This window comes from Rana temporaria, chromosome 9, assembly GCF_905171775.1.
Source record: "Rana temporaria chromosome 9, aRanTem1.1, whole genome shotgun sequence".
NCBI classification, from domain to species: Eukaryota; Metazoa; Chordata; class Amphibia; order Anura; family Ranidae; genus Rana; species Rana temporaria.
Window position 1 is genome coordinate 71537374 of NC_053497.1, and position 25840 is coordinate 71563213.

General features: G+C 42.0%; 1 long non-coding RNA gene across 5 annotated transcripts in view; it reads right to left on the reverse strand.

The window, feature by feature from the left end:
• The window catches only part of LOC120913652, a 163665-nt gene that overhangs the window by 73677 nt on the left and 64148 nt on the right, over window positions 1-25840 (reverse strand). For all 5 annotated transcript variants that reach the window (XR_005743551.1, XR_005743552.1, XR_005743549.1 and 2 more), the window contains one exon: window positions 9686-9919. This is a non-coding gene — a long non-coding RNA (uncharacterized LOC120913652). The remainder of the gene's footprint in view (window positions 1-9685; window positions 9920-25840) is intronic.

The following is a 25840-nucleotide window of genomic DNA, read 5'->3' on the forward strand; positions in this document are numbered from 1 at the left end:
TTCTACATATTTTTGTTAAAAAAATCGCAATAAGCGTTTATTGATTGGTTTGCGCAAAAGTTAAAGCGTCTACAAAATAGGGGATAGTTTTATGACTTTTTAAAAAAAAATGTTTTACTAGTAATGGCGGTGATCAATGATTTTTATCGTGACTGCGACATTATGGCGGACACCTTTGACACATTTTTGGGACCATTGTCATTTTACAGCGATCAATGTTATAAAAATGCACTGAATACTGTAAAAATGACACTGGCAGTGAAGGGGTTAACCTGTAGGGGCGCTAAAGGGGGTTATGTGTGTCCTAGGGAGTGATTCTAACTGTTAGGGGGCATGGCTACGAGTGACATGTCACTAATCGCTGCTCCCGATGACGCAGTGCCGAATCGCAAAAATGATTTTTTGGTGACAGGTTCTGTTTAATGAGACATCCAGGGTCCCCCCTGTGCCCCACTGAATGTAAGTGAATGCAGATCACATTGCATTACATTCTTTCCTGGACATGCTGGTGGCAGACATTAAGAGGCAGACCCAGAAGTGATGTCAAACACTTTCCAGTTACTGAACTTTCCAGTACAGTAATATGGAGGGGAGGAGAGCATATGTGCATCCACTCTGCTCCCTCCACTCTACCCAAAGTCACCCACTATGTTGGTCCTGGGCTCACAGATGGGTAAGCAGAACCCAGGATACATGGCGGGGGCCCCGCGTGAGGAGGGGTGCGGTTACTGGGGGGTGTGTGGAAAAAATCAGGTGGCAGCGCAGCGCATCTGACAGGCAGGAGTCTGTTTGTCAGATTTACACACAATCCCAGTGGCTGCCAATATGTGTAAAACCCCTGTAAGGACCTGGCAGTGAAAGGGCTAAAGGGTTGGTGTTTTTTACTATGCTGCCTTCAAATTTGCATAAAAAAGTGGACCCTGTCCTTGTTGTATGGTATTTTGTTTTTCTGTAGTGTTACATGTTCCCATGGCAGTACCCAGCTCCCCGTTCCCTTTGCTTGAAAATCCTTTGCCTATTAGGCTTAAAAATGCCCCCCAACCCATAGATTTCGATGCAGTCTGCAATTTTATGACTTTATAATACTTTCAACAAATTTGCTCGCTGTCTGCTTTCAGCTCTCAGCAGCAGCTTGCATCCCAATTACTAGACAATGGGGCACAGTGCTGCTCTTTCTTTGCTAGTGTCCTAGTGCTAGGCAATAGGATGCAGACTCCCAGCTCCTCCTGGTGGTTATCTGCTGATGGCCCCTTTTCCCTGTCCTCCTTGCCAGCTGCTGGGTAATTAATCAGGCCACAATGTCTTTACCAGCTGGGAGATTGATCCATGGCCCCGAAAGCACTTTCTTAAAAGCACTTTCTTAAAAGTGTATCAGCTTGTGGTTCTGTACTTGTGATAGTGCTTTCCTGCTGATCAAGTGCCCCTGTATTCAGGAGCTGCTGAATAGGATGGGTTCTCTGTTCTTTTCCTCAAACTCCTGAAAAACTCCAGCCCCTGTGTCACACTAGGTTAAGCTTGTAATATCACAGAAAACACCAAAGGCAATACCAGATACACAATAATGATGCTGTTTAGAAACAGACTCCAAAAGAATTGGTAAAGGCAAGTTTAAATATATTGTCACACAGTATGATTGATAACAATAAAGGCATGAAAAGGAATTAGCAATTATAGTAGTGCATCTCAACATACAGTATGATCAATAGCCAACAGTAGGTCTAGGAGAACATTATGCACCAGGATCAGCATAAATAGTAGTAAAATCACTGTGAGTACAGCAATGGACAGTACTATGGTTGGATTAACTAACTGCATTCAGGAGACAAACATTATTGGTGACTATGCTAGGTCTAGGCTAACTGGGCATAGGTACCTTTAAATGAGTAATAGATAGGGGCTAGTAGAATGGTTTTGTAGGGGGCCAGTCCTGTATTGTGTTCTTCTGTTGGGGCCCATATGCAGCATTGGTGCACTTAGCATGCAGTGTAGGTGCTATGTAATCATTATCTTGCTTCCTGCTATCAGTGGGTGAATGGAAGGCATTAAGCCCTCTCACCAGTCCCTGCTGTGTGGTTGAATTTAATGATTAGAAGTGAAGAAGGGGAGAGTGGGAAAATGTTCCAGTCTCCCTTCAGGTGTTTTCATGCTGCCTGATGATGTTTCCATGCTGCCAAAACACTTCACTACTTGACAATGTGGAGCCACTACCAGAGATCTGTCACTAAGTGATGGTAACACTACCACCACTAAATAAAAGATCCTTGCTTTTTTTGTTTACAAATAGAAGGCTATCAGGGATCTGTCATTTAGCAGCAATAGTGCTACTGCTACTAAATGATAGATCCCCAGCTGCTGTTTGTAAACAAACCAGTCATTTTTTAAGGGTTAAATCATACTGCTTTGTAACTTTACATGCCAGCCTTAAAGCATCTCTAAGTTGCCCTAACGCCTGCTATAAAAGACGGAACATTTTTTTTCCAACTTTATTATACATTGGTACCCTTTCTATTTGCAGTGCCCAGCTATCCATAACCTTTTTTTTAACAAAAGTTTACAAATTAGCCTTGCAAAATGCTTGAAGGGGTTTTTATTCTAAACCTAAAATCACATTACTAGGATAATGCATTCGTAGCAATTATTAGTAATATTGTGTGTGCATTTAATTGCGGGTAGGACTTTAGTGTCTGCCTGCATTATTTAAATGAGTAAAGATAAATTACTAATAGTTATGTATCTTAAATGTTGTGATAACATGATTCCCTGATCACCCGTAAAATCTGCAAGGTATCGTTCAGTTGCTATGAAATGCCATGTGTCTCTAGGTTGCAGAATATGTGTAGCATTCATGGAATTCTAAATATGCAGTCCATTATTCCCCTTTAATTCCTTGTATATAGTTAAATAGAAAGCAAAAAGCTGTAGAGGTCAACCTTTGAAGTTATTTCAGCTTAATTACAGTATATACATGTTTTTTTTCCAAAGCTATGTTTCATAAAAAAATGAAACACAGGCTACATGACTGAATATGAAAGGCCACTGGAAATTTATTGTTAAACATTTCTATAAAACAGTGATCTTATTTTGTATGAATTCAGTGTATTTGTGTAGCATTTGTGTTATTTAACCACTTCAATACAGGGCATTTTCACCCCCTTCCTGCCCAGGACAATTTTCAGCTTTCAGTGCTGTAAAAAGTTAAATGACAATTGCACGGTCATGCAACACTGTACCCATATGACATTTTGACAATTATTTCCCCACAAATAGAGCTTTCTTTTGGTGGTATTTCCTCACCTCTGCGGTTTTTATTTTTTGCGCTATAAACAAAAAAAGAGCGATTTTTTTTTGAAAAAAACACAATATTTTTTTACTTTTTGCTATAATAAATATCCCAATAAAAAAACAAAAAAACAAATTTCTTCTACAGTTTAGGCTGATATGTATTCTTCTACATATTGTTGGTAAAAAAAAAATCGCAATAAGCATATACTGATTGGTTTGTGCAAAAGTTATAGCGCCTACAAAATAGGGGATACATTTATGGCATTTTTATTGTCATTTTTTTTTACTAGTAATGGCAGCGATCTGCAATTTTTATCATGACTGTGACATTGCGGCGGGCATATCGGACACTTTTGACACTATTTTGGGACCATTCACATTTATACAGCGATCAGTGCTATAAAAATGCACTGATTACTGTGTAAATGTGACTGACAGGTAAGGGGTTAACACTAGGGGGCAATCAAGGGGTTCCTGTGTATCCTAGGGAGTAATTCTAATTGTGGGGGAGGAGACTCACAAGCGGAGGAGACCGATCAGTGTTCCTCTGTACTGGGAACACACCATCGGTCTCCTCTATCCTGACAGGACGTGGATCTGTGTGTTTACACACACAGATCCACGTCCCTGCTGTGTGACAGCCAATCGCGGGTGCCCGGCAGACGTCGGGGGGCCGCCGGGCACACGCATCGGCTCCAGACTGACGTGGCGACAACAAAATGTGTAGGAACACAGAGGGATAGGAGAAGGAGAGGGGTGGGAGAGCAAACCCAGCCTCTCTTCTCTCCCATTTGTGCAGAGGGGAACTGTGACACTGTAATGCCTTGTACACACGATCAGAATTTCCGATGAAAAAAGTTAGGACATTTCCCAAGCATATTAAATATAGGATTAAATATAGGATTTGTATGTTTTCAATGTTGCCCTTCAAACAACATGAAAGGACACTTTATCCTCCATATAGTATGATGCCCAGCTTCACATACCACCTTTTTAACAATAGCTTGCAAATTAGCCTTGAAAAAGACCACATAAAATAACAATATTCGTCTCCCTATGAATAGGGTTCAATGCTATCTTTTGGGTTCAGAGATTTCCTGCTGGGTTTGGTGAACCTCCTGCAAACCAAACTTTGCCTAGTTGGAGGAGCCCCATTGCAAGGGTACCTTTAAAATTTTCCTGGAGTTCAGCTTTAATTCCTGTAGTAAAACATCTGCCTGTAATCTTTTTCTCCAGCATATTTCAGCTTATTCTGCCCATGCTTCTGGCCAGTTTTACCCTGCTGTGTCGTTTGTAGTCTCATAATTCTCATAATTCTTACCTTGAAATAAATTGGCTAGTGGCAGAACATTTTTGCATTAGTGAGAACAAGGACAGCCTCAGTGGCCAATTTTTATCTGCCCATCAAAGCAAGACTATTACCACCTGGCAAAATGAAAAAAAAAAAAAAAGATTTTAAACTGAAATCGAATCTGTTGCTGAGACTGTCTGTGAAAATCTGTGAAAATACTGTTCTGCAACACCACATACAGCTTTAAGGCATCCCACAGGCATATCATTTAATGTATTTTTGGATTTTCCATTTTGTCTTCAAAGCCACATGAAAAGACCCTATCCCTGTTGTATGATTATCTTTTATTTTTTGCAATAGTACATGTCCCCCATGGCAGTGCCCAGCTATATTAGTTACCCATAGACCTTTATGGGATTCACCTGTAAGTTCCAGTTCGCCAAACCCTTTTCAAATTGAACCTTAGCAGATTAGCCCATCACTAGTGACCATGCTTTGTACCTGGAGACTACAAGTGGTAATTTCATAGGCATGGCACACTGTTATCATCAGCAGTAAATGCAAGAGAAATTCCATGCATTCCCATCGTTTTACTGATTATTTTGGCTAGACCTCTCCTCCTCCTGTCCCTTGTGATGTGCCTTTCAGGATTTTACTGTCTTTCTGGTCTCAGACAGTTCTCAGATGTTGAGTAAGTGACATATTTGATTCTAATTACATAAATCATTCTGCCGCTTGACCCTGTTTTTAACAATATGGCTCTTATAGGTCCTATGGTCTCTCATTCCTACATTTATTTATTTGTACTCTCTTTTTTTAAATTATAGATTATGTCTATGTTCTCCTGTCTAGAGGAGACAGAAGGCCAAGCCTTTAACACTTACAGAAACTAAAACAGTTGCAGAATTTAGGACAGGTTGTGTGGGGGGAACAGGTCAAGGCTGGGGGGAAAAAGCACATTGATCTTTTGCATAGACCTAGGGTTCTCTCAAAGAATGAATTCAGGTCTTACCATACATCAACAAATACTATAAGGCTCATGTCTCGCATTATAAACTGGTGTCAGCTGAACTTCGTGAAGAGATGTATTTCATTCAAACAATCCTTCCCGGCCTATTTTTTGGGCGGCCTACCTTGGTTAGCCCATGGAATCCCCCACTCTCTCTTTGCTCACCCGACAATTGGGGCAACCCTCTGAGTCATCACAACTCTTAAAGGCCCCACATTGTCATCCTTGGGTCTCTCGTCTATAATTACAATACTCACATATCCAGTGTTTGCACCTGGAGTAGCAGACAGATCCTTCTTGAGTAACCTTGGGGATCAGATATTTCAGGCACAAGACTTTTGGTCGGCAGGACCTTGGTAATCTCTTGCCAGTATCCAAAGTAAATTTAACCCCCCCACTTCCCTTGTGGAAAGCTATGCAGTTGAGACACTTTTTATCTGATCATTGGAGGTACTGTAAAGTACGATCCCTTACCCTTATAAGGCTTTATCTCCCAGAGGAGTTAGTGACACATGGCCTTTCTCAATCTTACCACCTGTTGACTCACCTGACTGACCCTCCCCCTTCCATAATTACTTAATTAATACTTAATACATAATTAAGTGGGAGCAGTATTTTACAAACTACTTTCACGTAACAGCAGTAAGACAGAATTATCCAAATAAAAACACAGGATCTTGATATCTCGTAAGGCTCAGGAGATGGAATATAAAATCTTGGCTCATGGGCTTGAGTCCCATCAACCTTACACAAACTTATCCCACTAAGCCTCCCCTTTGCTGGCGATGCCAGGAAACAGAGGCTAACATGCTTTACTTCTTTTGACCTTGCCCTGGTATATCTGTTTTTTTGGACTTTAAATTAATGGATGTACAGTTGCCAATGGATGCAGCGGCCATCCTACTACATTTGACTCCTTTGTCAATGAAAGGGTACAAGTAATAAGAAAAGGCACCACAGCTCAAACCCGTACCTATATAAATTACCACTCCATGATAAGTAAAAAAAGCACAGTTCCCATTTTCTGTCCTTCTTGCCATCCCGCTCCATCCCCCCACAATTTTTTGCTTGTTTTGCTCTTTTTTCTCTGAGGTTTGAGTCTATGACCTATCATTATAATATTTTTTTTGTGTGCATGCAGAGAGGATCTCCTCCGTTGACATGAATATATGAATTCATTTACAATTGAGAATATAATACTAAGGATGAAGGGGGGAAATGGTGGGCTCAGGCAAGAAGGTGTCATTAATGTAGGGTTTTTATGTACATAAGACATTTGCTGATGTGAACGTTGTTTTAATCATGTTTTAATACATTTTTAATAAAATGCTATTTTTCTAATTTAATACATTTTATTGAAGTCTTATAAGTAAGTAAAGAAGAGACAATTAACAATGATCTATATCCATCTTAGTTTATCTAGGATACAAATATACAGCCAGTGAGTCAAAAATCATGATGTGACATAGTCATCCACGATTACAGATCATTAGGTTATATATACTTAATCTGTCATATATACTATGAGCTAAAAACAGGAATATGAGGTTTAAAATGCTATTTTATACAATCTTTATGTATGTTCTCATGTATACAGTAGATATAGCCATATAGACTGACTTCAGTTGTACCCTTAAAGTGGATGTAAACCCAACATTTTTTTTTATGTCACAATGTAGAGTATACGATCTCCTATCATCTGTGCCAGTCTTGCCACACAGAGTTAATCCAGCTCTGAGCAATCCTCTTTTATTGTTCAGTGAAAATTAACAGACTTCCAGATAAAACCCTGTCTAAATAAAAATTCCTTTCCTCTCTCCTTTCTTTGAGTGACAGGTTATTTACATATCTAGCTTGAACATGTTTATCATATGTTATGTTATGTTTATCATAATATGAGGTGATTCACAGTTCATTGTATATTACCAGGATGTGTTATGTGGGGGAGGGGTGGATTTCTCACTTTTTATACTGTGGATCACCTCATATTATGATAAACATAACATATGATAAACATGTCCAAGCTAGATATGTAAATAACCTGTCACTCAAAGCAAGGAGAGAGGAAAGGACTTTTTATTTAGACAGGGTTTTATCTGGAAGTCTGTTCATTTTCACTGAACAATAAAAGAGGATTGCTCAGAGCTGGATTAACTCTGTGTGGCAAGACTGGGCACAGATGATAGGAAATCGTATACTCTACATTGTGACATCAAAAAATAAATAAAAACATTTTTGGGTTTACATCCACTTTAATTCCTCATTCTTTAGGTTTGCTGGTTTATACTGTTTATTGTTCTGCTAGGGGAGGGTTACATGTTGGGAGGTGCTTTGTTTATGGCATACTTCGTTTTATTTTTTCACTATAGAAATATTATCTGTCCTTGACCTATTGCAGGTACAAATGTTTACACTGGCATTCAGTTTCCCCAAACAAGCCATGGCGGGTGGGTGAAGGTATGTGCTCTAGAAAGAGAAGACCCTCACTTAATAATGGACCATGTTAAACAGAATACATTGGTGAAGGATGTAAAATCCCTTTAACAATTGGCATGCAGTTGGCAGATACATTTAATTTATATCACTGTACCGCAGGAATTATTTCCTCCTTTTCAACCGTAGGTAGTGGACATTATCATTGAATCTTACCTCTGGCTTTTTTTTTACGTTATATTATACATTTTGTAATCATATTATTATTCTTTACAGATGGATCTTGAACCCATATGAAAGCACATTTTTAGTCCTCAAGAAGTGGGATCACTGGAAAGCGTATAGACTCAGATTCATATACACTATATGAGCGTTCTGTAACTACTGAATACATGTGTGTTGTAATGAATACAAAGATCCTATTCATTTTATGTTGTTATATATGGTGGATTTTTTTAAAATATTTTTGTATATAATACAAATGCATTTTTTTAAATTGATAGTAATCTGTATGCTTGATAAAAAATAATTCCTGGAGTGCATATTTACAGTCCTATATATACCATATTTTTTTCTACAATTGCCTTTATTGAGATGATGTCCCCACAGAAACATTTTAGGAATATGTTTAAACTGACCCCATAGTTTTTTTAATATATAATTGGTATAAATTGTACCACCACCATCATCACTGCACTCCAAATCACTGAAGGCCAAGTTCAACTTTGTTTGTCTTTTTTTTCTTTCTAAATTCCAGCTCCCCTATGTAGTATATACCAATATATCATTACTGTACTTCTTTTGAAGAAATAAAACAGCTTTCCATTAATTCTACACATGCTTGCATCACTATGTTCATGGATGTTTATAAACCCTGCTCCATAACTTCTGCCTTAGTTCCTGGACAGACTTTAGGTCATGACATAGGAAGGAGTTGACCAACTGAGGGTAAATGATGCAGGGTTTGTGCTAATGAGATCAGTTGGTCAATTCCTTCCTGTGACATGACCTAAAGTCTGACCAGAAGTAAGGGAGCAGGGTTTTTAAACATCCATGAAGAGAGTGAGATAAGCCTGTGTAGAGTTAATGGAAAGATGTTTTATTTTTGCAAAATAAGTACATTAATGCTATATTGGTACATACTACATAGGGGTCCTGGGATTTAGAAAAAGGTGAACAAGGGTTAACTTAGCCTTTATGTAGGTCTTTATCCTCCTTCTATATTTATTTTACATTGAAAATCCAGTAATTGTCAAAGAGCTGACTGATATCAGAATCTGAAAGGTCAATAAACCTGCAGGCATCCCCCTAGAACTGCAGTATCATTACTTCAGATGAAATAATATTTCAAATAAAATATAATCCTATACATAATATCATATTGATGTTCAAAAATTTTGAGTATAGCCTCCTGTGAACAGATTAATAAACAATAAGGGTGTACCATCATCCGGGAAAGTATGTAACAACAGAAGAGGGTGGGGCAAGAGGAAAAAGGGACAGTGGCTGAGGTTGACCCAATAGTATTCCCTCCCCCTAATAATTAAGGACTGTCTTGGTACAATAAAATTAACATACACGAAGTGTAAAAGGGAAATTTATTGCATACATATTATACAATCATATTGATGTTGTTTGTTTATATATTTAACACCGTTTAATTTGTTTACCTGTTTTTCTCTTGTCAATTTATCAAAATTGTATCTGCCTTCCTCTCTTCATATCCTGTCCCATACGCTCCCATTTAAATTCTCCTTGCTTTATTACAGCTCCTCCAGTGTCCCTCTCTGGACGTTTCTCACCCGCTGGGTCTTGGCATCTTAAAGTGAGATTTTGGGAGCAGTGAGTTAAGATTTATGATATGGGAGGACAGAGTGTGAAAGGGGTATCATCATCAGTTTTGACTGAAAGAAAGAAAACATATCTTCAACAAAAAGGAGCTCTTTCAATTCTGCGGCGTTGTTAGGACAACCCAAACTATCCTTTAAATGATTAGTTCCACTTCACAAGAATTTACATTCAACAGTGAAAATGCAGCCTCCCTCCATTTATCCCAAAGGATTTCTCACTAAAGAGAGTCATATGTTTTGGGCTTTTATTTATCTTTCTCTATTCAACCTACACTTGTATTAAATAAAAAGGAGAATCCACATGAAACAGCAATTATGAACAAAATACCTGTTCAAAGGGACTATGAGCTGAAGCAGGTAGAACAGAAGGCAAAAGGCAAGCCTTTACGACTTTAAGACAGATTAGAAAAATATACTGTAGCATCAGATAGTGAAGCTTGGATAACTCTATAGAAGTCAATGGCCCTGGCCCTGTGACAATGTCTGTTAGCTGTAATAGCCGTGAAATATTTGCCTGTGCAAAAATAACAGAAGAGTTGATGCAACTGCCAGAGTGGTATTGGGCAACCACAACACATACAACTGACAAAATGAGTATGACATGATGACAATGGTAGGGTTATCTGCTCTGCTTTGTATACAGTGACATTTTAAGAAGACAAAGCACACAAGACTCAAGCCTTGTATTTTTCAGAAGGAACAGTTGGATTTTCAGATGCTGCTCCTATTACAAAATTAAAATCTCAACAACAACTATGTCTACATCTAGCAAAAAGGTCACATTTGTCACATGACAAATAGTTTTTATGCTCTTTTATTCATTGAATTATGTACTTGCAGATTGTAGAGGTAGACTTACTACAGGAGTAGAGACTGTACTCTTAGCATAGTAAATGTAAAATGAACTTAGTATGGACAGTGAAGCAGTGTTTGCATTAAGTACCCAATTAAGTGTAAGGTGAATAAAAAAAACACAATTTTGTTTCTTGCTCACAATTGCATGAAAAACTAAGCGTAGTTTCACCTTATTTATTAAGCTCAATGAACATGCACCTCGCTTAACTGTATATTTAATAAAACAAGATAAGCTGTGACAATGATGATTGCAGATTATCGTGCCTATCCCAAAATTTACCTCGCAATGCTAAGCAGTGGAAATTATGTTCTCTGCTTTTCCTTACAGCTGAGAACTGGCCAAATTAAATACAAAAGGCCAATATATTAAGCTGTGCTAAAAGCACCTGACTGGTCATTTGTATTAAATAATTTCATCCATGCTTCTCCACCTCAGAAAGAGAGCGAGGGGTAGCTTTTTTATATATACTGTATAGTGGCAGTACTGGCAGTACTGGCACTGTGGAAACAGAGCTAAAATGTACACAGGATTCTCAAGCATGTCGATTGATGAGCAAGAGGATGAGAGATTAGAGCAGAAAAAACTAAGTTACATTTTGTAATTCCCAGATCAGGTCCTGGAGCTTAGAACCAATTCGAAGAGCTTTGAGTTGGAAGAAGCCTCCGATGCTGTGTACACGTCTTGCAGGAAACCAGCAAGCTGAGTGTGCAGGTGTGCACACTTGTTATATTCTAGGTTCTGACAGTCAGGGTCAGGACAAGGGGTGGGCAGGAGGGAAAACTGAACTGGGCATCATGGTATCATATCAGGGGAGGGGAGCCATGAGCCAAGTTCCTGACACTGGAAGTTGATGGGAATAGGATAGGTAGGTGATATCAGCATCTTCCTACGCCTATGGATTTAGCGCTGTACATAACATACCATATCTGATGCGGAGGAGACAGCTGAGAGGAGATGGGGGTTATGCTCTCTTTCCCCTCTAGCTTCTCCCCCTGCCACTGTAGCGATATTGGATTGAGACTGTCAAATTCAGACCCCGCCCCTGTCCCGGCAGCAAAGAATGTGGGTAGGTGCAGGGGTAGTGCCAGGTGGGTGCTTGGGGGCACCCCCAAAAAAAATCAGCACCCCCATGTCCACAGTCAGCTTTTGAATATCTATTTTTTGTGTATTACTTACCAAACAGTATTGTATATGCAAGGCAGGGACTTCTTTCACATCTGTGGAGGGATACAATGACTCAGAGCTGCATAAGCCGATGATTTGATTATAGTTCCGGCTTCAGGGACATCCTGATTGAGATCTCCCTGTGCTTAGTGAGGTGGCTATGTTTGGGCAAGAAGAGGAGGGGGAGATAGGATGCTCTCAAGGGAAGGAAGAAAGATGGCAATGTAAGCTGCACTAGACATTATTAGACTTGTAAGCTACAAGAGGAGGCGCTGGCAGCTGGAGCATGTGGCAGAGAGACGAAAGAGCACAGGCTGAAATTGGGGACAGCCTTTAAGAAGCAGACAAATTCCAGGCTCAGCCCCTGCCTGCAATTAACCACGTGAGTTGTTTTTTTCTCTTGCACTTGGTCTAAAGAGCAGAGAAGCAGCTTCCTCTCAGCATGGGGAGAACTGTCTGCTACAGTATGAGAAACAGAGGGTTAACAGCAAGGCACCAGAGAACAAGATCCTCTTTTCAATCTATTCATGCTGAATTGTAACACCAGCAAAGTTTTTGGTAAAGATCCACAGACTTAATGCATTCCTTTCTGTCAGTAGAAGTCATGTTTCTTACAAAGACTTTCTGACAGGAAGAACATAATGTAGGATGTCTATTTTCTATCCATCCCTCCCTTTATCCTTCTATTCCTCCCTCTGCTTGCTTTATCTTTATATAAACAATGCTGTTGTCACACTACAAGATGAATGGTTTGTTTTTCATCTGTTTCCTACACTGTACAAAGGAGGCTGGGATTCAGTGTAATTGCAGCAGAAGTTCCCCTATCCAGGTGTCCAGACAGCTCAGGTGCAGGGGAATTAGGGAGGGAGAAAGGGTTTGTGCTGGGGGGGTGTCAGGAGGGATTGTGGGAGGAAGGGGGTATAGGGGAAGGAGATTTGCGCTAAGAGATGGGATTTGTGATAGTGGTGATCTGTGTTAGTGGGGTGTTTTTTTTGGGGGGGGGGGGTGGATTGTGCTGGGTGAGAGAATTGTGGGGGATCTTTGCTAGGAGGGAAAATTTGGGGGACTTGTTTTGGGAGAGGGAACTTTGGAGAGGGGAGATTTGGGTGGATTTGTGTTAGTAGGAGAAATGTGGGGAGGGGGGAAATCTAAGTTTGTTGAGAAGTTTTGCTTAGGATGTAAGCGTGCAATTTAATGCTTGATATTTTTTTTTGGGGGGGGGGGGCAGGGGATTATGCTAAAACACAAGGATCTCACATTATGTGTGGGGGAGTGCAGTTTGGCCTCTTCACCCCGGGGCAGTAGAGAACCTTGTCGCAGCACTACTGGCAGTAGTTTGGGGCTCCACCCTCCCGAGAAGTCCATGTGGCTGCAATGAAGCAGCCAGAGTGTGCATGTATGCACAGTGCAGGTAGAGTCTGTGATGGAACAGACAGATGCCCCAGACTGGGGGCCAGAGCTGCAGGGAGAGGCGATAGAGAAAGCTATGAGAGAGCTGAGTGTGAAGTGCAGTGGTTGCATGAGATCACAAAGGTGCTGTGTGTATATATACAGTATATGCAGGCTATGTTTGAGAATAACCCTGTGTATATTTAAATGTATATGTATTTTCCCACTTTCATTATTTTTTTAATAATTTGCTAGTGCTGTAATTTCTGAGAGCTCATAATATCTTGCAAGATCATGGTCCTAACTGTTGTTCCCACTGCAACAGGCAATATTAAAGTTCAGGATAAGGGCACAATCATTGCTGCATGGAAATATACTGCATGATAGTTGCAAAGATTTTGTCAAAATTATTTGACTGATTATGAGAACTTTTGAGGTTCCTTTAGTCTTGGTTGTCAAAGGTTCATTGTAGTCAACATTGACATATAAGCTAGAGGTGGAGACTGGTGGCTTGAGTCTACTCTGGCTTTTTAAATGCTTTAGATAATCCAATAGCTATAATATAACTCATGTCGTTTTGAGTGTTTTCACTCACCCTTGCACCTCTTGTTGCAGTCTCCACAACATAACTTGAATAACAAATCCAAAAGAGTGGAAGTGTCCATAGCAAACCAGGAACTGGAGATTTCATCGCTGGTTTTAGTTAGAGATATACAAACTGTCAGGTAGTTTAGCATCAACCAAAAACTGAAATAATATTAATGGGTGAACTGATATTTACATTGTAAACAAACAGTTATTTTTTTTCTACATTTTACAGGACTATACAGATGAGTAAAGATCCTCTTGAATTTTTTCCTCAGGAGTGGCTAACAGGTAATTTTTTTCCCTATCGTGGAAGGAATGCAAAAGTATTAACGTGTAAAATTTTTGAACAAAAAGGAACCATAAACATTTTTATTGGTAATTCTGTGAATAAACCCAGAGAATAGTACTGTCTCGATCCTTGTGGATTTATTTATTTGCACACAATTCAAAGGGAGCTGAACATTATATATAGCAGCAATTTTTTCCACTTCTATTATACTGTATGTGACAACTTCCTTCTTCCACTGTTAATGGTTGGTAAGGAAGCAGCAGGTTCTGGCACCCAATGATTCCCAGACACCCATCATTTGGTGGCTAGGTATCCGCTGACTTGCCCATATTTGGGCAAAGACTTTATGGGACTTTTAGGGTTTTTAAATTGTTAAAAAAAAATGACTTGTTACAAAGTGTGGTGTATTTATTTACTTTTTACATTTTCGTGAATGAGTATGGGTACTATGTACCGCTTAATCATTCATGTAGAGTGGGGGGCCGATATCTGAGGCCTCTTATTTTTAAAAGGGGCATCCATGATTAAGATAGGCCCTCCCCTACCTCTATTTCATGAATTTGCAGAGCAGCAGTTGACGCTTCACAGTGGGTCCAACCCACCAGTTCTTGCTTTACAACTGATAGCCTAATGGTGCATGTGCCGAGGTATCATGACACTAGGCTTTGTGGATGTTTCTCATGCTGAAGACTACCTATTTTAATGTTCGTGTGAATTATTTTATCTGCCAATCTTGTTTTGCCTGTATCAGCTGAATCTCCCCTGATCATACCAATTTGCTGCAGGAATTGTTGTCCACCTTCCAAAGACATTATGGGTTTAGAAATTCTTGTGGTCAGGTTTTATTATTTGTGTTACTTTACTATATTTTAATGGATGAACCTTGTTTATATGAGCATGGGGACATGGTGCATGTCCAGGGCGGTCTTGGTCAAGGGCATGTGGCCTGGTATGGTTCAGGAGATGGGAGCACACACTCATGAACCCTCTTTCGTGGCCTGCTAGGCTGCATCCTCATCAAGAATAAGGGTCTATTATTATTTTTTTAGGTGAAGCCACTTTTTTTTGTGGAGTCCCCATTAACATTTTTACTCGATCCTGATGTAGGTTAAGGATCTGCTCTAGATTAAAGGAATCCCCAGACACTTTGTTTATAAACAGAAATAAGCAACTGAGAGCTCTCTGTCATGCCATTAAATGGTAAATTTAAACTGCATTTTTTGATTTGTAAATGTCAGTTTTGTTGTAGTAGGTTGTATACATTATACAGATGTACCACTTCAAAGGTAGAGTATCCCCCAGGCACATTATTTAAATAAATTTTGCATTTATAATATTGCCCTTTAAGAATTTTTAAAGTCACAGTTTTTTTTAACATTCAGCTCCAATTGACTTGGGGTTTGGATTAGGTACCTGAACAACCGTAATGTTCATTGAACCTTCCTTGAACTTAACCAAAATACTTTTGGCTCATGCCTACAAGGTACACCCATCTGTTTTTTTTTTTTTTCAGTAACCTGGTTTTAGTCAGAGTACATCCACCTAAAATCATAACCTTGCATTGTGTGGATGCTAGTTGGTTTGAAACCCACTAAATTCTTAAATAATCAAGGAACTTGCTAGGTAAATGTACACTCCCTCAATTCCTTTAGCCTCCAGAACTTCATGTTCACTTAGGTCATATACTGAGCAATGTAACATTATATCTTAGGCTTCTTCCTTTGCGAATTCAGCCGCAAGTTGAGTAAAGTGCAAGAATCTCCAGTAAATGTCTTAGTCATTGTGCTTGCAAGTGTTATAGGAAGTTATCAGTCATGTGTATCAGCCTCTGTACAGTCTTTAATTTGACTTTTTATTTTTATTTTTATACCAATTTTTGAGAACCTACTTGGATATGGCTTAGACATGTAATTGGAAAATATAGAAGTTAGATTTATACTGCAATGATGTGTTAACACTATGCTGTTGTGCTGCATGCTAACGAGCATAGTGTTAAAGTGGTTGTAGACCTCTACAGACCACTTTTGTCTACAGGAAAGCCTATTCTAAGGCTTACCTGTAGCTACCATGGATACCTCCTAAACCTGCACGGTTTAGGAGCTATCCATGGTAGCTACAGGTAAGCCTTAGGACGGTTTAAGAGATATCCGATTTAAGAGATATCCTCTGTATCAGCATGTGCCAACATCACCGGCACATGCGCACTGAAGAAACGAACGGAGCGTGCCATTTCTTCAGCTGATGTGCCGTTAACGGCGGCTCCCATGCGCGGGAGTGACGTCATCACGGCTCCGGCCAATCACAGCACCGGAGTCTGCGATGTCCTGAAATAACTCCGGGAGACATGTCGTTGGTTAGAGCAGTGTGCTGGGATCGCTGCAGGGGCTTCGATCTAAGGTAAGTTTTTCATTATAAGCTAGTATGCTATGCATACAAGCTCATTATGCCTTTGTCTTGCAGTTTTTTTTTTGTGGATTTACAACCACTTTAACCTCCCTGGCGGTGTGATTATGGCAAATTTTTGATGCTCAAAGCGGTACAATGTTTTGCTTGGAAATTTGGGGCCTGATTCCCAAAAAAGCTGCCTAACTTAACTTTCAGCAGTTAAGTTACACTGACTTAAAATTTCTACCTAAGTGCCTGATCCACAAAGCACTTACCTAGAAATTTCAGGCCGTGTAACTTAAGTGCCGCCGTCGCAAGGTGGTCCTCCTCTCCGGGGGGCGTTTAAAATTTAAATGAGGCGCACTCCCGCGCTGGCCGTACTGCGCATGCGTGTGACGTAATTTTCCCGACGTGCAGCGCGCGAACGTAATTGATGCCGGGCTTTGTGGATTGCGACGGGACACTAAAGTTGCGACAGGTGAAAAAAAATATACGCGCCGGGAAAACAAATAATTATAAAAAAAAATGACAGCGTCGCTCAGCATGCATTCCTGAGAGGGAGAACTCCATGCCAATTTTCAAAGAAAAAACCGGCATGGGTTCCCCCCCAGGAGCATACCAGGCCCTTAGGTCTGGTATGGGTTGTAAGGAGACCCCCCCACGCCGAAAAATCGACGTAGGGGGTCCCCCTACAATCCATACCAGACCCGTATCCAAAGCACGCTACCCGGCCGGTCAGGAAGGGAGTGGGGACGAGCGAGCGCCCCCCCCTCCTGAGCCGTGCCAGGCCGCATGCCCTCAACATGGGGGGGTTGGGTGCTCTGGGGCAGGGGGGCGCAATGCGGGCCCCCCCACCCCAGAGCACCCTGTCCCCATGTTGATGAGGACAGGACCTCTTCCCGACAACCCTTGCCGTTGGTTGTCGGGGTCTGCGGGCGGGGGCTTATCGGAATCTGGGAGGCCCCTCAAATAAGGGGGCCCCCAGATACCGGCCCCCCACCCTAAGTGAATGGATATGGGGTACATCGTACCCCTACCCATTCACCTGGAGGCAAAAAGTAAAAGTTATTAAACACACAACACAAGGGTTTTTAAAATAATTTATTAGTCTGCTCCGGAGGCCCCCCCTGTCTTCTTTATTAGCTCTAATACCAGGGGGGGCTTCTTCTTCCGCTCTCCGGGGGTCTTCTCCGCTCTCCGGGGGGGGTTTCTTCTTCCGCTCTCCGGGGGGGGTCTTCTCCGCTCTCCGGGGGTCTTCTTCTATCTTCGCCGCTCTCCGCTGTTGACTCAAGGGACCCCGGTTCTTCTGCAGCTGTCCGGTGCCTTCTTCTTCAGCGCTGGCTGCCTGCTATCTTTGTGTGTTAGCTCAATTACTAACAGGCAGCCAGCGCGGTCTTCTGTGACGTCAGGTTCTTCTTCTCCCCTCTTCCGATGTTGACTCGTCGCCTCTTGACACTGCAATGATGGAAGCGCGCCTTGCATCCCATTTATATAGGCATCACCGTCCCATCATGCTCCGGTAGGTACCCACGTGGTGGGTGCATGTGCGTAGGCACCCACCACGTGGGTACCTGCCGGAGCATGATGGGACGGTGATGCCTATATAAATGGGATGCAAGGCGCGCTTCCATCATTGCAGTGTCAAGAGGCGACGAGTCAACATCGGAAGAGGGGAGAAGAAGAACCTGACGTCACAGAAGACCGCGCTGGCTGCCTGTTAGTAATTGAGCTAACACACAAAGATAGCAGGCAGCCAGCGCTGAAGAAGAAGGCACCGGACAGCTGCAGAAGAACCGGGGTTCGCCGAGTCAACAGCGGAGAGCGGCGAAGATAGAAGAAGACCCCCGGAGAGCGGAGAAGACCCCCCCCCGGAGAGCGGAAGAAGAAACCCCCCCCCCCCGGAGAGCGGAGAAGACCCCCGGAGAGCGGAAGAAGAAGCCCCCCTGGTATTAGAGCTAATAAAGAAGACAGGGGGGGCCTCCGGAGCAGACTAATAAATTATTTTAAAAACCCTTGTGTTGTGTGTTTAATAACTTTTACTTTTTGCCTCCAGGTGAATGGGTAGGGGTACGATGTACCCCATATCCATTCACTTAGGGTGGGGGGCCGGTATCTGGGGGCCCCCTTATTTGAGGGGACTCCCAGATTCCGATAAGCCCCCGCCCGCAGACCCCGACAACCAACGGCAAGGGTTGTCAGGAAGAGGTCCTGTCCTCATCAACATGGGGACAGGGTGCTCTGGGGTGGGGGGGCCCGCAGTGCGCCCCCCTGCCCCAGAGCACCCAACCCCCCCATGTTGAGGGCATGCGGCCTGGCACGGCTCAGGAGGGGGGGGGGCGCTCGCTCGTCCCCACTCCCATTCCTGACCGGCCGGGTAGCGTGCTTTGGATACGGGTCTGGTATGGATTGTAGGGGGACCCCCTACGTCGATTTTTCGGCGTAGGGGGGGGCTCCTTACAACCCATACCAGACCTAAGGGCCTGGTATGCTCCTGGGGGGGGGGAACCCATGCCGGTTTTGAATTTAAAAATTGCCATGGAGTTCTCCCTCAGGAATGCATACCAAATGCCGTCGCTTGAATGGGCCTTAAGGTGTGACTAACTTTCCACATTGTAAAACCAGCCCTAGTTTTGCGCAAGCAAATGGGAACTTACGCAGAAATCACAGTGCTGAAAAGCTGATGAAAAGCGTTGTGGATCTGCTTAAGTCCTCATTTGCATACTCAAAGCTGCATTTCCATGAGAAATGCCCCCAGCGGCGGATGCGGTACTGCATCCTAAGATCTGACCGTGTAAGTGTCTTACACATGTCAGATTTTCTGCCTAACTTTGGAAAAAGCCTTTTGAGGATCGTTTCCAAAGTTAGGCACAGACTGAACAGCAGTTACGCCTGCGTATCTCTTTTGGGAATCAGGCCCTTGGTGTTTTTTATTGTAGACCTGTAATTCTTAGAAATAACTCACTTAAATCTGTCCAAACAAGAGTTTAGTAGACATCCCGGGTATGATAAAGTTTGAAACACAAAATCATAAATTATAATATAATAAATAATTATAAATAATATAATAATATAATAATAATACAAATTATTCAATAATGTAATCAAATCAAAAACACTGAAATTTGCTCAGTTGCAGAATGAAGGTGAAGGGCGGAGCATGAAATGTCCCCGCCCCCACGACCTATGGGACTGTGTCATACAAAGAAATTAAATTAAAGTTTAAATATTTATATAAAAAAAAAATTACTTACATATTATTGGTGGAGTGTTTGTTGTCAGTTGCCCCAAACAACGGTCCTTTAGCCTTATAAAAGAGAGTGGATGCGTCACAAAGGGGCAGAAGACCGGAGAAGACTTTGGAGAAGCACATCCCACCCTCCCTCTCTGTCATGGCCTTTTTTATGAGGTTTTAATCCCTTGTTGTAAGGGGATGGTAAAATTCTTAATATTATTAGCTTGAGCTTAAATGGATAAGCTAATTGTTATTGTTATAAATTATATATATATATATATATATGGTTATAAGCTAATAAAACTGATTTTAATATATTTAAATTGATTATTGAATATTGTTTTAAGAATTGTTTAATAAAAAACAAATTATTTATACCTATAAATAAAGGCCACGGCCATTTCATACCACAGGTTTAATTTGGTAGTATTATTTATTTATTTATTTATTCATAGAAGTAGTATATTAAGTTTTAAAATAAAAAAGGTTATGACTACAGTCCCATTGTCGCTGTCATTATTTTCAGTGTTTGATGATGAATTTTCCCCACAAATCACTATCGCTCAATTCTGCAAGTGATTCTAATTTATTATTGCTGTTTTCTAGCTGGTCTAAAACTGCTTTTGACATAAAGGGACACTTTTTGGTTGCTATGGACAATCTCCAGTTTTAAGGCAGAAAGAACAGTATATATAATATAAAACTACATGCTGGGTACTGGACAAACCACTAGGGACAAAAGGGATGTGAAATCATTAGATACAGTAATGTAATGTGTATTGTGTTTTTAACTTTTTGAATTTGTCGCCGAGCTCTGTCCCCGTGCGCCGCGAAGCTCGCAGGGAACGCAGCTCGGCACTGTGATGAATCGAACGGAGGACACCCGGCTCGCACACACAACAGGGAGACATCGCAGGATTCTAAGGGACAAGGTAAGTAACTTTGCCTGGATCCTGCAATGCGATCCCGAGTGTGGCTCGGGGTTACAGCTTTTGGTATGGAAAATTCACCCAGAGCCACACTCGAGATTACCGCTAAGGAGGTTAAGGCAGCTTATTCATTAAAATTTCTAAATGTGCCCGAAGTTCCAAAAATCATCAAAATAGGTGCATTTAGCATTTTTGGTAAGCAATGGGTGGCAGTGCATGCATGTTGTGAAGGTATGTTGGGGTACCATTCAGAATGAATGACATTGCTCCAATGCAGATTATCTTGCATCGGAGTATTGCGTTCATTACCACAGAGAATGTGAATGAGGCTTGAATGTCTACTCCTAAGCTGAAGTTAGACAGCCTAATCAAAGTATTAGTATAAACATAATATTAGCAGAGTATTAGGATCTGTCTCTTTGGCCCAAGATCTCAGTACCAATTATTATCAAGACCATGTTGAACTTCCAGTGACCAGTATGAGCGAGTGAGAGCGATAACATCAAATTTAACACACCTGCTCCCCATTCACACCTGAGACCTTGTAACACTAATGAGTCACATGACACTGGGGAGGGAAAATTACTAATTGGACCCAATTTGGAAATTTTTACTTAGGGACGTACTCACTTTTGTTGCCAGCAGTTTAGACATTAATGGTTGTGTGTTGAGTTATTTTTAGGGGGACATCAAATTTACACTGTTATACAAGCTGTACACTCACTACTTTACGTTGTAGCAAAGTGTCATTTCTTCAGTGTTGTCACATGAAAAGGTATAATAAAATATTTGCAAAATTGTGAGGGGTGTACTCACTTTTGTGAGATACTGTATTTAGCCTTGAAGAAAATCCCTTCTTGCCAACTAAAATTGCATGTACAGAAAGTCAACAATCCTTTTTTTCTACTGAAAACCCTGTATGATGCTATGGGTTTAATTTACGAAAGCATAGTACACACGGCCCAAATGTCGGGCTGCATCGACCCATGTAGGGTGACATTCAGCCCGCGTGTACTGTAGTCAGTCTGCCAGAAGCTGGCTTTTGTCGATGGGGCATGACAGGAAAAGGTCTGCAAACCGAAGTGTTCTGGAAGGGCGGGCATCAGAACACAACAGCGCAAAAGGGGAGATCAATGTACTAACATTGGATAATTAGTACAGCGGCCATTCCTGAGCTGTCAGGTTTTTTTTGTTCAGCCCTGCTGGGTTGAACAAAAAAAACTACTAGTGTGTACTAGGCTCAGGACTGGTGAATGCACAATCCAGTGAGGCTCTGCATAGAAACCAATCAACTTCCATTTTTTTGTGTTAAAGCCTAACTGAACAAGCTGAAGTTACAAGCTGATTGGCTACCATGCACAGCTGTACCAGATTTTGCACTCCAGTTTTAGTAAATCAACACCTTTGGTTCTCTTTCAGTAATTTATGTTTAGAATTTATAAAGAACACAATCAAATGTAATGGTTTGATACATTTATAATAGTGTACCACAGATCATATAACATTTTTGGTTCTTAAAGTGGTGTTCCAGCCTGGGACTTCCAGCCCACGATGTCGGCACCCCAAGCCGATCAGTCCATCGCCTCCGGGTGCATGTGACGGCATCTTCACTAAGGGAAACAGGAAGTAAAGCCTTGGGTCTTTGCAGCCTGTTTCCTACTGCGCATGCGTGGGTCGCACAACGCTTTCTAAATGATCCCATTGTCTTCTGAGACTTGTGGGTCTCTCAGAAGACAGCAGGGGGGAAGAAGGAGAGGCCGGAAGTTTCATAGATCGCCGCAAAAACAATTGTGGCAATCTTACCTGGAAGTGGGAGCAGGTACCTGGTTTTGAAAGGTGCCTGCTCCCTCCTCCCCCCGAAAGGTGCCAAATGTGACAGCAGAACATGCAGAGCTTCCCCTTTTGGGTGGAGCTCTGCTTTAAATAACGATATTAAATGTATGCATTTGTATAATATATCCATAGTCACTTGCATTGGGATGCTTGTTGTTTTAGAATTTTAGAAACCCACTGATGGACAACTAGCTTCTCTGGTATGACGGTGATGCATTGAAGAAGGACAAGAAGCTCTGAAGTATGTTTTAGATCTGCTCAGTGATGCTATTCAAATGGTTAATGGTCATGGCAACTGCAGATTTAAACATAGGCTAAGGGTTTCATTCCGTTTTAATTTGTGTGTCACTTTGCTACAGGATGTAAAAAAAACAAAAAACAAAACTGATCTAGTGGCAAGAACAACAAGTGATAAAACTATACCACGTAGGGGATCCAGAAAAAAAAAACTTCTGTGTGACAGACTGCCACAAAAACTGCAATGAGACAAACTGCCACATAAATGTAATTTTTGTTTTTGCCCAGAGTTCTACTTTAAATTGGAACTTCATTTAAAAGCAAACGTTTTGCTCAACTTCCTGCCCCGTTATAATTTCTGTTTTTTTTTTTTGAGCGGGTTCCTGTTAATGACAGGTGCCTACTTCCATTTCTGCAATTCCCGCTTATGCGAGAACTACACCACCATCCCCCCTGCTCACTTGCAACCTACTGGAAAACCTTGCATGTCCCAGGAGGCTGCAGGACCAGTCTCGAAGAGCAGCGTTTCTTGCTCATGTGCAGTGGGGAGCTGAAGACATAGCACAGAGTCACAGCCAGCTTACCACAGTCAAAATCGACCCGGACACTGGCAGAGAACTTGGCAGTGTAAGGGGGACCATGCTGGCAAATGTATTTTTATTAAAAGTCAGCAGCAGGGCTTTGAAGTGAGCATGCACGAGTGTCTCCATAGCAAGTGGCTTGCTATGGGGCACACGCCTTGGGGGTGGAGCCCAGAGCACCAGCGGGGGACCCCAAGAAGTGGAGAATATGGGCTGCTCTGTGCAAAACCATTGAAAATTTTCTGTGACCACAACCCCACAACCAAGCTTCATGAGGGACCCTGGACCTCATAGAAACTCAGTATGCATCACCAAATTACTGAATGTTTTGATGAGAGGACAGTTATTGATTTTTCTATGTAGACATTAATAGACAAGTGCATTCGTTTTCGTCCGAATGCATTTTCGTCCAAATTTCTGGGATTTTCACGTTTGTTTTTTAACAGACGATAACGAACGCGCAGAATCCAAAATCCGAAATATCCGACATAAAAATGCTTTATTTTCGTTTCATTGCGACAACAGTTCAATATAGAGAGAAGATTCGACATGATGGTAACAATAGCGATCTGTGTCTATCGAACCTGCGGTTGAATGTGCCTAACCTAACTAACTCTATTAGTCCGAGATTATTCGACATAGAGAGAAAAGATTCAACATAGAGAGAAAAGATTCAACACTATAGAGACATGAAGAGTCGACATAGAGAGAAAAGATTTGACATTATAGAGAGAAAATATTCGACATAGAGAGAAAAGATTCAACATTATAGAGACATGAGGATTCAACATAGAGAGAAAAGATTCGACATTATAGAGACATGAAGATTCAACATAGAGAGAAAAGATTCGACATTATAGAGACATGAAGATTCAACATAGAGAGAAAAGATTCGACATTATAGAGACATGAGGATTCAACATAGAGAGAAAAGATTTGACATTATAGAGATATGAAGATTCAACATAGAGAGAAAAGATTTTTTATTGTGACCGTGACATTGCGGCGAACACATCGGACACTTTTGACACGTTTTTGGGACCATTCACATTTATACAGTGATTAGTGCTATAAATATGCACTGATTACTGTGTAAATGTGACTGGCAGGGAAGGGGTTAACCACTAGGGGGTGCTGAAGGAGTAAAATGTTCCCTATAGTGTGTTCTAACTGTAGGGGGAGGGGACTCACAAGGGGAGGAGGCCGATGTGTGTTCTTCTGTACTGGGAACACAGCATTGGTCTCCTCACCTCTGACAGGAGGTAGATCTGTGTGTTTACACACACAGATCCACACTCCTGCCATGATCACCGGCAATCGTGGGTTGCCGGGCACCCGGATCGAGGGAGGGTTCCTGCCAACGTCATTTGACAATGCGCCGGTAGGGAAGGGGTTAACGAAACAAAATAAATAAAAACACATTTCGGGAGTAACAAAATAAATGTATTTTTCGGACGAAAACAAAATTCCAAAACAAAATATTTCAATGTGCACAGGTCTAGACATTAAGGGCCAGATCCACAAAAACCTGACGTAACTTAAAAAATCCAATTTAAGTTACACTGCCTTAAAGTTTCTACCTAAGTGCCTGATCCACAAAGCACTTATCTAGAAATTTCAGGCTGTGTAACTAAAATTCCGCCGGCGCAAGGCGTTCCTATTCAAATGGGGCGAGTCCCATTTAAATGAGGCGCGCTCCCGCGCCGGCCGTACTGCGCATGCGCGCCGGCCGTACTGCGCATGCGCGAAGTTACGTTACGCCGAGTTTTGAGGATCGCGACGGCTTAAAGTTGCGTCGGGGATAAAAAAAATGACAGCGGCATGCATTCCTGAGGGAGAACTCCATGCCCATTTTCAAAGAAAAAAACGGCATGGGTTCCCCCCCCAGGAGCATACCAGGCCCTTAGGTCTGGCATGGGTTGTAAGGAGACCCCCCCACGCCGAAAAATTGACGTAGGGGGTCCCCCTACAATCCATACCAGACCCGTATCCAAAGCACGCTACCCGGCCGGCCAGGAAGGGAGTGGGGACGAGCGAGCGCCCCCCCCCCCCCCTCCTGAGCCGTGCCAGGCCGCGTGCCCTCAACATGGGGGGGTTGGGTGCTCTGGGGCAGGGGGGCGCACTGCGGGCCCCCCCACCCCAGAGCACCCTGTCCCCATGTTGATGAGGACAGGACCTCTTCCCGACAACCCTTGCCATTGGTTGTCGGGGTATGCGGGCGGAGGCTTATCGGAATCTGGGAGTCCCCTTTAATAAGGGGGCCCCCAGATACCGGCCCCCCACCCTAAGTGAATGGATATGGGGTACATCGTACCCCTATCCATTCACCTGGAGGCAAAAAGTAAAATGTAGTAAACACACAACACAAGGCTTTTTAAAATAGTTTATTTTTCTGCTCCGGAGGCCCCCCCTGTCTTCGTTATTAGCTCAATTACCAGGGGGGGCTTCTTCTTCCACTCTCCGGGGGTCTTCTCCGCTCTCCGGGGGTCTTC